This window comes from Arachis stenosperma, chromosome 4 (genome assembly GCF_014773155.1).
Source record: "Arachis stenosperma cultivar V10309 chromosome 4, arast.V10309.gnm1.PFL2, whole genome shotgun sequence".
Taxonomy (NCBI): domain Eukaryota; kingdom Viridiplantae; phylum Streptophyta; class Magnoliopsida; order Fabales; family Fabaceae; genus Arachis; species Arachis stenosperma.
Genome location: NC_080380.1, coordinates 55,281,554 through 55,295,378, shown reverse-complemented (window position 1 = coordinate 55,295,378; position 13,825 = coordinate 55,281,554). Strand labels below are relative to the sequence as shown.

At 44.2% G+C, this 13,825-nt stretch overlaps 1 non-coding gene across 1 annotated transcript; it reads right to left on the bottom strand.

The window, feature by feature from the left end:
• Positions 1–13,226: 13,226 nt before the first annotated feature.
• LOC130978853 (small nucleolar RNA R71) lies at positions 13,227–13,334 on the bottom strand. Its single transcript, XR_009086463.1, has one exon. It is a non-coding gene; the product is annotated as a small nucleolar RNA R71 (small nucleolar RNA).
• Between the last annotated feature and the right edge of the window lie 491 nt (positions 13,335–13,825).

Genomic DNA, 13,825 nt, shown 5'->3' with positions numbered 1-13,825 from the left:
TTTGACATTGTATCTGTACCTCATGACACTTTACACGTTTCTTTGTGTACCTTCCACGGCATGAGTCTCTAAATCCCATGGTTGGGGGTGAGGAGCTCTGCTGTGTCTTGATGGATTAATGCAATTACTACTGTTTCTTATTCAATCATGCTTGCTTCCATTCTAAGATATCACTTGCTCTTAACCCGGATGAATGTGATGATCTGTGACACTCATCATCATTCTCAACTATGAACGTGTGCCTAACAACCACCTCCGTTCTATTTTAGATTAAGTAGATATCTCTTGGATTCTTTAATCGGAATCTTCGTGGTATAAGCTAGAACTGATGGCGGCATTCAAGAGAATCCGGAAGGTCTAAACCTTGTCTGTGGCATTCTGAGTAGGATTCAATGATTGAATGACTGTGACGTGCTTCAAACTCCTAGCAGGCGGGGCGTTAGTGACAGACGCAAAAGAATCACTGGATTCTATTCCGGCCTAACCGAGAACCGACAGATGGATAGCCGTGCCGTGACAGGGTGCGTTGAACATTTCCACTGAGAGGACGGGAGGTAGCCACTGACAACGGTGAAACCCTACATACAGCTTGCCATGGAAGGAGACTTGCGTGTTTGATGAAGAAGACAGTAGGAAAGCAGAGATTCAGAAGATGGAGTATCTCCAAAGCCTCAACCTATTCTCCATTACTGCATAACAAGTACTTAATTCATGTTCTTTTGCTTTTCACAATCAATCCTGATAATTTCTGATATCCTAACTAAGATTTACAAGATAACCATAGCTTGCTTCAAGCCGACAATCTCCGTGGGATCGACCCTTACTCACGTAAGGTATTACTTGGACGACCCAGTGCACTTGCTGGTTAATTGTGCGGGATTGCAAAAGTGTGATTGCAATTTCGTGCACCAAACACCCAATGCCCATTTACATTTAAGGCTATTTACTTTTCATGCAACTTAAGTTTCCTGCCATTTATGTTTCTGTCAATTTACTTTTAGCACTTTACGTTTCTTGCACTTTACATTCTGTTAATCAAAGTTCACTCAATCCACCAACTGTTAGCTTAACTAGACTAATCACCATACTAAAATTGCTTGATCTATCAATCCCTGTGGGATCGACCTCACTCCGGCGAGTTATTACTACTTGATGCGATACGGTACACTTGCCGGCTAGTTTGTGTGAAAATGTAATTTTTCCGGCATCAGACCTCTTCAGCCCAGGCTCCTTTTGTGTTCTGTAGTCTCCGTTTTAATCCGGCCAATATGACTTTGTTGGCGGCCTCTGCCTGTCCATTGGCTTGTGGGTGTTCTACAGAGGTGAACTGGTGCTTAATTTTCAGGTCGGCTACCAAGTTCCTAAAGCCTGCGTCAGTGAATTGAGTGTCATTGTCTGTGGTGATGGAGCATGGGACCCCCAACCTTATGACAATGTTTCTATATAGGAACTTCCAACTTCTTTGGGTGGTGGCAGAAGCTAATGGTTCTGCTTCGATCCACTTTGTGAAGTAGTCTATTCCTACAATGAGGAATTTGACTTGCCCTGATCCCTGGGGGAATGGTCCGAGGAGGTCGAGCCCCCTCTTTATGAATGGCCAGGGTGAAGTAACGCATATGAGCTCTTCGGGTGGGGCTATATGGAAGTTGGCGTGTTTCTAGCATGGGGGGCACATTTTGACAAACTTGGTTGCTTCTTTCTGTATGGTCGGCCAGTAGAAGCCGGCTCAAAGGACCTTCCTGGACAGTGCCTGTGCCCCTAGGTGGTTTCCGCACATGCCACTGTGAACTTCCTCTAAGACCGCCTTTGTGGCAGAGGTCAGGACGCACTTAAGGAGGGTGTTGAAATCCCTCTTCTGTATAGGGTGTCGTTTATCAAGGTGTAATATTGTGCCTCCCTTACGAGCCCTTTTGCTTCCTTCTTGTCTGTGGGAAGTATTTCTGATTTGAGGTAGTTGATTATGGGGGTTATCCATCCTTGGTCTTGGTCTGATATATTTAGGACCTTCTGCTCCTCCAAAGTTGACGGATTTTGTAGTGTTTCTTGGATGAGGCTTCTATTGTTGCCCCATGGTTTGGTGTTGGCTAGTTTTGAGAGTGCGTCAGCTCGGGCGTTTTGTTCCCGAGGTATATGCCGGATCTCGTATCCCATTTTTGAGCTGTTCTTTGGTCTCGTCTAGGTATTTCTTCATGGTGGGTGAAGAACGGAAGATTGATGGTTTAGAAATTATAATAAATTCTCGTTGTAAGTATAGTTTCTAAACCAAGCAATCAACCTTTCTTACAAACGTTTGGTTGTCACAAGTAACAAACCTAATAAAATTTATAAAACGAAGTATTCAAACTTTGGGTCGTCTTCTCAAGGAATTGTAGGGAAGTGTGTTTTACTATTGGTTAATGAAAATAGAGTTTTTGGGTTTTAAAAAGGTTTTGAACAAGAGAAATAGATTGTAAGAATTAATAGATTAATAACTAATAAAACTCTTGGCAAGGTATGTGTTCATACCCTGACCGAGCTCCTCCAGCTCGGCAAAATTGCAAAAGGTCCGACCTCATCTTAAGGCTCACGCCTAAAGGTCGGACCTCGGACGATAATGCAAGGAAGGCCCATCAGAAGGAACACAGACCAAAATCTAAAGGCCGAAAAGGCCTAGAAGAGGCGGTTCCACAAAGATAGAGATAAAACTCCCAAAAGATAAGATAAGATAAGAATATCTTATCCAGGGAAGATCACGGCCAACTACTATAAATACACTGGAGCACCCAGGTATGAGACATATTCTACATTCTACACATATCTGCTTGGACCCATGCTAACTTAAGCATCGAAGTGTCATTGCAGGTACAACCACCCGCCGCTCAGCGCATCAAGCTCGGGTCACGGAACCCCCACCTCGGGTCCTGCCAGACGACCGAGCTCCACGTTTCAGGTAACCCTCGGAACATTGGCGCCGTTGCCGGGGACCTGGAAGTCATCCCTTCACCATGGCGGACGACCCTCCCAACAATGACCACGCTACATCAGAACAAGGGGAGGAAGTTGACACCGGAGAACGACCGGACAGCCCTCTATCACCGCGCACTCCAGGAGGAAACAAACAGAATCGCCCAAAGACATCACTCCCAAACAAAGATCCACAAAATCCCGAAAAAGAAAAGAGCTCGGAAATTCTAGAAGCAGTCCGGGCACAACAGAACCGACTGAAACAACTCGAAGAGGACATAAAGAAGCAGAAAGAAACTGAACAAGATCTGAGAAGGGAGGCTCGCAAGCGCAGAGAATTAGAAGAAAAACTACGGAAAATAGAGGCCAACCTGAAAGACCGGACGGAACGCGGCACCACCCCCGAAGGCAACCATGATCCCTTCACGCAAGAGATCATGGAGGAGAAGGTACCGCGAAACTTCAAACCACCCGATATGGATCTCTACGACGGCACCACCGATCCAAGTCACCACCTCAGCAACTTCAGAAGCAGAATGTACCTGGTCGACGCCTCCGACGCGGTTCGATGCAAAGCCTTCCCCACCACTCTCACCAAGTCAGCCATGAAGTGGTTCGACAACCTGCCACCAAAATCAATCACCAGCTTCGAAGACCTAACCAAAAAATTCCTAACGAGGTTCTCTATTCAAAAGGACAAGACAAGACATGCCCCCGGTCTACTCGGGGTCAAACAAGGTAACCAAGAAACTCTCTGAGAATACATGGAGCGATTCAACAAAGCCTGCCTGGACATACAACACTTGCCCACTGAAGCAGCTATCATGGGACTGGCAAACGGCCTAAAGGAAGGACCGTTTAGCCAATCCCTATCCAAACGATACCCGACCTCCCTATACGAGGTGCAGGAGCGGGCAGAAAAATATATCAATATAGAGGAAACCTCCCAGCTAAGAGACTCTTCTAGGAAGGAATCAACCTACCCACTCCGAGATCGAGATCGGGAATAGAAGAAGAAAGAAGAACCCAACTCGGACAAGCCACGGAAGTACCACAACTACACCCCCCTCCGAGTCTCCCTGGTAGACATCTACAGAGAAGTATGCCACACCGAAAAGATCCCACCACCCCGACCTCTAAAACACAAGAGAGCGGGGAGAGATCGGTCCGAATACTGTGAATATCACAAGCTCTACGGTCATTCTACCAACGACTGCCACGACCTAAAGAATGTTATAGAAAAGCTAGCCAGAGAAGGAAAACTCGACAGGTACATAGCAGAGAAAGGAGAAGAGACCAGGAAGAGAAGACGGGGAGACAATGAAGGTCGGGCCGAACAAGTCCCGCGAACCCCTGAAAGACACGTTCACATGATAAATGGAGGTTTTGCAGGCGGAGGAACATCCAGATCCTCGCGAAAAAGACACCTCAAAGAAGTCTATCATGTCCGAGAAGACAGTCCCCTGCCCGAGTTACCTACTATCTCATTTACCCGAGAAGATGCTCAAGGGATAATTCCCGGGCACGACGATCCGATGGTAGTCACCATTATCCTAGCAAACGCCAACTTACATCGAACCCTGATTGACCAGGGAAGCTCAGCAGATATCCTATTCAAATCGGCATTCGACAAGCTCGGACTTGAAGAAAAAGAACTAAAGGCCTATCCTACCGACCTATTTGGGCTAGGGGATACCCCGATCCATCCCTTAGGATACATCTCGCTACACACTACCTTTGGAAAAGGTGAACAATCTAAAACATTAAGCATCGACTACATTATAGTCAACGTCACTTCAGCATACAATGCCCTCATTGGGCGACCAACCCTAAACAGGCTAGGGGCTATAGTCTCGACCCCACACCTCTGTATGAAGTTCCCTACCGCAAAAGGAATCGCTACTCTAAAAGGCGACCAAAAACTAGCGCGGCGATGCTATAACGAAAGCCTGAGCCTGAAAGGGAAAGAGGTCAACACGATAGAACTCGGACGAGTTCAGTCCCGAGAAGATCTTCGACCACAACCAGAGGGAGAAACCGAACAAGTCCAGATTGGGAACACACCTGAAAAAATCACAAACATAGGAGCAAACCTCAAAACGGGCCTAAGAGAGGAACTCATAAACCTCTTAAAGGAAAACTCCGACCTCTTCGCCTGGAAAGCCTCCGACATGCCAGGAATAAATCCCGACCTGATGTGCCATAAGCTATCAGTTTACCCGGGATCCCGACCTGTCCAACAAAGACGTCGGAAGCTCGGACCCGAGCGTATGCAAGCAATAGGAGAACAAGTACAAGCACTACTAGATGCAGGATTCATTAGGGAAGTAAAATACTCCCTATGGCTTGCAAACGTGGTCCTGGTAAAAAAGCCCAACGGAAAATGGAGGATGTGCGTCGATTACACAGATCTCAACAAAGCCTGCCCCAAAGACCCATATCCACTACCAAACATCGACGCCTTAGTAGACGCAGCCTCAGGCTACAGATATCTCTCCTTCATGGACGCATACTCGGGATACAATCAAATCCCGATGTACGGACCCGACCAAGAAAAGACCTCGTTCATAACCCCAAGGGCAAACTACTGCTACGTAGTAATGCCCTTCGGGCTGAAGAACGCAGGGGCAACCTACCAGAGGCTAATGAACAAAGTGTTCTCAGAGCACATCGGACTACAGCTAGAGGTGTACGTCGACGACATGCTGGTAAAGACACAAGAGGACAAAAACTTACTGACCGACCTCACCAGCATCTTCGGCACCCTCAGAAAACACAACATGAGACTTAACCCGACAAAGTGCACCTTCGCCGCAGAAGCCGGAAAGTTCTTAGGCTTCATGCTGACTCAAAGGGGCATCGAAGCGAACCCGGACAAATGCCAAGCGATACTCAATATGAAGAGCCCGACGTGTGTCAAGGAAGTACAACAACTGAATGGAAGGCTAGCCGCACTATCAAGATTCTTGGCAGGATCAGCAATAAAGTCACTGCCTCTCTACTCACTCCTAAAGAAAGGGAAACCCTTCTCATGGACCCCAGAATGCGAAAAGGCCTTCCAAGAATTCAAGGAATTCCTCGGGCAGCCACCAATCCTAACCCGACCTCTAAAGGGAGAAGAACTCGTACTATACCTCTCGGTTGGACATCGAGCAGTCGCTTCAGCATTAATACGAGAAAATGACCAAGGACAACACCCCATATACTTTGTAAGCAAGGCACTACAAGGGGCCGAATTAAACTATCAGAAGATAGAGAAGTTCGCCTACGCCCTAGTGTTCACAGCTCGGAGGCTCCGTCCCTACTTTCAAGCCCACACCATCAAAGTCCGGACAAACCAACCCATGAGACACATCCTCCAAAAAACAGACCTGGCAGGACGAATACTGCAATGGGCGGTGGAACTGTCCGAGTTCGACCTCCACTATGAAACCCGGATTGCCATAAAGTCTCAGTATCTAGCCGACTTCATCGCAGAATACACTGAGACCCCTGGAACCCCACTCTCATGGAACCTATATGTCGACGGGTCCTCAAACAAAACTGGAAGTGGAGCCGGGGTTATACTCGAAAGCGACCAAGGAACGCGGATAGAACTATCCCTAAAATTCGAGTTCCAAGCTTCAAACAACCAAGCCGAATACGAAGCCCTACTAGCAGGTCTAAAGCTAGCCGAAGAGGTCGGAGCCCGGAAAATCACAATCTTCAGCGACTCCCAGGTCGTCACATCACAAGTAAATGGAAGCTACCAGGCCAAAGACCCAACTATGAAAAAATACCTGGACCAAACACAGGCACAATTACGCCACTTTCCAGAAATACAAATACAGCACATACCTCGGGAACAAAATGCCCGGGCAGACGCCCTCTCAAAGCTCGCTAGCACCAAGCCCGGAGGCAACAACAGAAGTCTCCTCCAAGAAACCTTACAATCTCCCTCCGTACTAAGAGAGGAAGAAACGCTAAATATATCCAACCAACAGCAAGGATGGATGACCCCCATACTCAACTACCTGAAGTCGGGAACTCTCCCCGCCGAAAGAAAAGAAGCTAAAAGACTTACAAAGGACGCCCAAAATTATACACTAATTCACGACGTATTATACAGAAGAGGATTCTCAAACCCCCTCCTTAGGTGCGTCCCAACCTCAGAAACAAAAGGCGTCCTCAAAGAAGTCCACGAAGGCATGTGTGGAAACCATCTCGGAGCTCGGGCACTATCCAAAAAAGTAGTCAGAGCCGGGTTCTACTGGCCGACCTTGCAAAGAGACGCAACAGAGTTCGTGAAAATATGCCCTCCCTGCCAAAAACACGCCAATTTTCACAAGGCACCACCCGAAGACCTTATCAGCATCACTGCACCATGGCCCTTCGCAAAATGGGGACTCGACCTACTCGGCCCGTTCCCACAAGGACCGGGGCAAGTCAAATACCTCATAGTAGGGGTCGACTACTTCACAAAGTGGATCGAAGCTGAACCCTTAGCCACCATTACGGCTCAGAAAAGCCGCAAATTCCTATACAAAAACATTGTCACAAGGTTCGGAGTCCCCTACTCCATCACAACAGACAATGGAACACAATTCACGGACACAAGTTTTCAGAAATTGGTGGCCGAACTAAAAATCAAACAGCAATTCACATCGGTCGAGCACCCACAAGCCAATGGGCAAGCAGAAGCTGCAAATAAAGTCATCCTGGCCGGGTTAAAACGAAGACTCCAAGAGGCCAAAGGGGCATGGGCCGAAGAGCTCCCCCAGGTGCTATGGGCATATCGGACAACCCCACACTCTACAACGGGAGAATCGCCATTCCGACTAGCTTATGGAATGGAGGCAATGATTCCTACTGAAATAGAAGAAGGGTCACCTAGAACCATCTTCTACAACGAAAAAGATAACCCGCAGGCACAAAGGGAAGAACTCGACCTCCTCCCCGAGGTCCGAGAAAGAGCTCGGATTCGAGAAGAAGCCTTAAAACGGCGAACGGCCCTCAGATACAATCAGAAAGTAATAAAGCGAAGCTTCTCCATTCACGACCTGATCCTAATCCGAAATGACATCGGAACACAAAAGTCGGGAGAAGGAAAGCTAGCTGCAAATTGGAAAGGACCCTACAAGGAAACAAAATCCTAGAAAGTACCCCGCCAAGGCGCATTAATTTATGCTCGGCAAAACGCAAAAAATCATTTGCCAAGAGACCACACAAGGTCGGCAAAGATAAAGCGACGAGGTTCAAATTAATGTGAGAAGTTATAAAGTAACTCTGAAAAAGCTCAAAAAGCCAAATAAAAGAGATTACAAAAATAACTTAAAGGGCCGACCGACAACAAGGTCGGACCCAACAAGGGAGGTACTCGAAACGTCCGAGGTCCGAGGAAAAAGCCCGGATCAAAAGGAAGAAGCCTCAAAACGGCGAAAACAAGGATTTCGAAAACGCTTACTAAAAAGTTGCTTTACAAAAACAACTAAAAAGTATAAGCGAAAGAACGAAATCGAAGGAAGTTTCGAAAACGCTTACTAAAAAGTTGCTTTACAAAAACAACTAAAAAGTACAAAGCGAAAGAACGAAACCAAAGGCAAAAGTTCCAAGCGCTAGCTAAAAAGTTGTTATCCAAAAACAACTAAAATGCAATAAAAGCAGGAACGGTCATTTTGAATTTTGAAAAGACTACTATGCCCGAGCTCGACCTCCCAAAAAAGGACGAACTCGGGCAGGGGCACTGTTCATACCCTGACCGAGCTCCTCCAGCTCGACAAAATTGTAAAAGGTCCGACCTCATCTTAAGGCTCACGCCTAAAGGTCAGACCTCGGACGATAATGCAAGGAAGGCCCATCAGAAGGAACACAGCCCAAAATCTAAAGGCCGAAAAGGCCTAGAAGAGGCGGTTCCACAAAGATAGAGATAAAACTCCCAAAAGATAAGATAAGATAAGAATATCTTATCCAGGGAAGATCACGGCCAACTACTATAAATACACTGGAGCACCCAGGTATGAGACATATTCTACATTCTACACATATCTGCTTGGACCCATGCTAACTTAAGCATCGGAGTGTCATTGCAGGTACAACCACCCGCCGCTCAGCGCATCAAGCTCGGGTCACGGAACCCCCACCTCGGGTCCTGCCAGACGACCGAGCTCCACGTTTCAGGTAACCCTCGGAACAGTATGAAAATTGGAAGTCCTATATATCCTAGTTATCCTTATCAATGGTGATGAGAATTATACTTTTGCTCCCACTAAGTCAACCTTTAACTATGAAGGTCAGTTAAGTGGACAAATTAATTTAACACCTAAAGTCCTAGTCAACTCCTTAAGGAAAGACTAGAGTTATAGGAATCTAAATTAATCAGCAAGAATAATAATTATCAATCACGATGAGTGATGAGCGGATAATTTGTACGCTTTTTGGCATTGTTTTTAGTATGTTTTTAGTAGTTTTAGTTGAGTTCATAATATATTTTTATTAGTTTTTAGTTAAAATTCACTTTTCTGGACTTTACTATGAGTTTGTGTGTTTTTCTGTGATTTCAGGTATTTTCTGGCTGAAATTGAGGGACCTGAGCAAAAATCTGATTTAGAGACTGAAAAGGACTGCAGATGCTGTTGGATTCTGACCTCCCTGCATTCGAAGTGGATTTTCTGGAGGTACAAAAACCCAATTGGCGCGCTCTCAACGGCTTTGGAAAGTAGACATCCTGGGCTTTCCAGCAATATATGATAGTCTATACTTTGCCCAAGATTTGATGGCCCAAACCGGCGTTCAAAGTCACCTACAGAAATTCCAGCGTTAAACGCCGGAACTGGCACCTAATTGGGAGTTAAACGCCCAAACTGGCATAAAAGCTGGCGTTTAACTCCAAGAGAAGTCTCTACACGAAAATACTTCATTGCTCAGCCCAAGCACACACCAAGTGGGCCCGGAAGTGGATTTTTATGTCATTTACTCATCTCTGTACACCCTAGGCTTCTAGTTTTCTATAAGTAGGACCTTTTACTAATGTAATAGAGATAGAGAGTCTTTTGATCATGTTTTGATGATTGAACTCACTTTGGGAGGCTGGCCATTCGGCCATGCCTAGACCTTATTCTTATGTATTTTCAACGGTGGAGTTTCTACACACCATAGATTAAGGTGTGGAGCTCTGCTGTACCTCGAGTATTAATGCAATTACTATTGTTCTTCCATTCAATTCTGCTTGTTCTTTGTCCAAGAAATCACTTGTTCTTCAACTTGATGAAGGTGATGATTGACACTCATCACCATTCTCACCTATGAACAAGGTGACTGACAACCATTCTTGTTCTACAAGCATCTGAGGCTTAGTGAATATCTCTTGGATTTCTGATTGCACGATGCATGGTTGATCGCCTGACAACCGAGTGCTCGCCTGACAAACGAGCCAGCCATTCCGTGAGATCAGAGTCTTCGTGGTATAGACAAGAACTGATGGCGGCATTCAAGAGAATCCGGAAGGTCTAACCTTGTCTGTGGTATTCTGAGTAGGATTCAATGATTGAATGACTGTGACGTGCTTCAAACTCCTGAGGGCGGGGCGTTAGTGACAGACGCCAAAAGAATCACTGGATTCTATTCCGGTCTGATTGAGAACCGACAGATGATTAGCCTATGCTGTGACAGAGCATCAGGGACGTATTTTCACTGAGAGGATGGGAGGTAGCCATTGACAACGGTGAAACCCTACACGAGCTTGCCATGGAAAGGAGTAAGAAGGATTGGATGAAGACAGTAGGAAATCAGAGAGACGGAAGGGAAGGCATCTTCATACGCTTGTCTGAAGCTCTTACACCAATGATATACATAAGTATCTCTATCTTTATCTTTTATGTTATTTTCGTTCATCATCTATACCCAATTGAGTCTGCCTGACTGAGATTTACAAGGTGACCATAGCTTGCTTCATACCACCAATCTCCGTGGGATCGACCCTTACTCGCGTAAGGTTTATTACTTGGACGACCCAGTGCACTTGCTGGTTAGTTGTGCGAAGTTGTGTTTATGCCATGGTATTGAGCACCAAATCTTTGGAGCCATTACTAGGGATTGTTTGTGTTTTGAAAAGTATTGATCACAATTTCGTGCACCAAGTTTTTGGCGCCGTTGCCGGGGATTGTTCTTGTGTATGGACAACTGACGGTTCATCTTGTTGCTTAGATTAGGCATTTATCTTTTCGAAATTCTTGAAGATGAATTCTAGAGTTTCATGATGATTTGCTGAAATCTGGCTGGCTGTAAAGCCATGTCTAATTTCATTGGACCGAGGTTTCAACTTATCATCACAAGAGCTTGTTGATCTTGCTTTTGGAGCAGTGATCTGCTAAGGCTTGGCTGGCCTTTGGCCATGTCTAGTGTTTTGGACCGAAGCTTTCTTTGAAAGCTTGGCTGGCTGTGAAGCCATGTCTAATTCCTGGACCGGAGTCTTAGACTAGCATTGCACTGATTCCTGGAATTCTCATTAAGAATTTTGATATCTTTTTCCACTTAATTTTCGAAAATCACAAAAAAATTACAAAATCATAAAAACCAAAAATATTTGATGTTTCTTGCTTAAAGTCTAGTGTCTCATCTTAAGTTTGGTGTCAATTGCATGCATTCATTCATGTGTCTTAAGGATCTTCAAGTAATTCTCGATGATTTCTTACTCTGATCTTTGAATTCTTTTGACTTGAGTGTTTATGTGTCTCATATAGTGTCAGTAGTATACAAACTGCTAAGTTTGGTGTCTTGCATGCATTGTTATTTGATTCTTGTTGCATTTTGATTATTAAAAATCCAAAAATATTTTTAATTTGTGTCTTTTCAAGTCAATAATACAGAGAATTGAAGATTCAGAACATACTGCAGAGGAATTATACAGAAAAAAGCTGAGCATTCGAAAATGCCCAGTGAAGAAGGCAGACTGGCGTTTAAACGCCAGCCAGGGTACCTGGTTGGGCGTTTAACGCCCAAAAAGGGTGCATTTTGGGCGTTAAACGCCAGAATGTATACCATTCTGGGTGTTTAACGCCAGGATGGTGCTAGGGGGAAGATTTTGTTTTTCAAATCAATTTTTTTCAAGTTTTCAAAGTTTTTCAAAATCAAATCTTTTTCAAATCATATCTTTTCAATCAAATGTTTTCAAAATCAATTTCTTTCCTTTTTCAAAGATACTTGCTAACAATTGATGATTTGATTGGGCATTTCAAGTATGTTGCCTTTTCTGTTGAGAAAGGTTTAATGTCTGAATCATATCTTTTCTTGTTAGGCAAGTCATTATTTTTTTTAAATCAAATCTTTTTAAAATTGTTTTCAAAACATATCTTTTAAATTGTTTTCAAATCAAATCTTTTTAAAACCATAACTTTTCAATCATATCTTCTTAACCACATCTTTTTCAAAATAGTTTTCAATCAAATCTTTTTGATTTCTAATTTAAAAATCTTTTTTCAAAAATCACTTGGTTTCTTTTCCACTTTGATTTTCGAAAATCAATTAATATTTTTCAAAAATGTTTTCAAAATATTTTAATTTTCGAAAATCTTCTTCCCTCCTTCTCACATCCTTCTATTTATGGAGTACCACTCCTTCTCAATGCACAATTCGAACCTTATCTAAGTAAAGTTCGAATTCTTCTTCTCCTTCTTCTTTCTATTTCTCTTTTCCTCTGACACCTCAAGGAATCTCTATACTGTGACATAGAGGATTCCACATTTTCTTGTTCTCTTCTCTTTCATATGAGCAGGAGCAGAGACAAAGGCATTCTTGTTGAAGCTGACCCTGAACCCGAAAGGACCTTGAAAAGAAAACTAAGAGAAGCCAAAGCACAACTCTCTTTAGAGGACCTGACCGAATTCTTCAAAGAAAAAGAAGACATGGCAGCCGAAAACAACAATAATGCAAACAATGCAAGGAAGGTGCTGGGTGACTTTACTGCACCTACTCCTGATTTTTATGGGAGAAGCATCTCTATCCCTGCCATTGGAGCAAACAACTTTGAGCTTAAGCCTCAATTAGTTTCTCTAATGCAACAGAATTGCAAGTTCCATGGACTTCCAATGGAAGATCCTCATCAGTTCTTAGCTGAATTCTTGCAAATCTGTGACACAGTCAAGACTAATGGGGTTGACCCTGAGGTCTATAGACTGATGCTATTCCCTTTTGCTGTAAGAGACAGAGCTAGAATATGGTTGGACTCTCAACCTAAAGAAAGCCTGGACTCTTGGGAAAAGCTAGTCAATGCCTTCTTGGCAAAGTTCTTTCCACCACAAAGATGGAGTAAGCTTAGAGTGGAAGTCCAAACCTTCAGACAGAAGGATGGGGAATCCCTCTATGAAGCTTGGGAAAGATACAAACAATTGATCAGAAAATGTCCTTCTGACATGCTTTCTGAATGGAGCATCATAGGTATTTTCTATGATGGTCTCTCTGAACTGTCCAAGATGTCTTTGGATAGCTCTGCTGGAGGATCTCTTCATCTGAAGAAGATGCCTACAGAGGCTCAAGAGCTAATTGAAATGGTTGCAAATAACCAATTCATGTACACTTCTGAAAGGAATCCTGTAAACAATGGGACTAGTCAGAAGAAAGGAGTTCTTGAGATTGACACTCTGAATGCCATTTTGGCTCAGAACAAGATATTGACTCAACAAGTCAATTTGATTTCTCAAAGTCTGTCTGGAATGCAAAATGCACCAAGCAGTACTAAGGAGGCTTCATCTGAGGAAGAAGCTTATGATCCTGAGAACCCTTCAATGGAAGAGGTGAATTACCTAGGAGAACCCTATGGTAACACCTATAATTCTTCATGCAGAAATCACCCAAATCTCTCATGGAAGAACCAAGAGAGACCTCAACAAGGTTTCAATAATAATGGTGG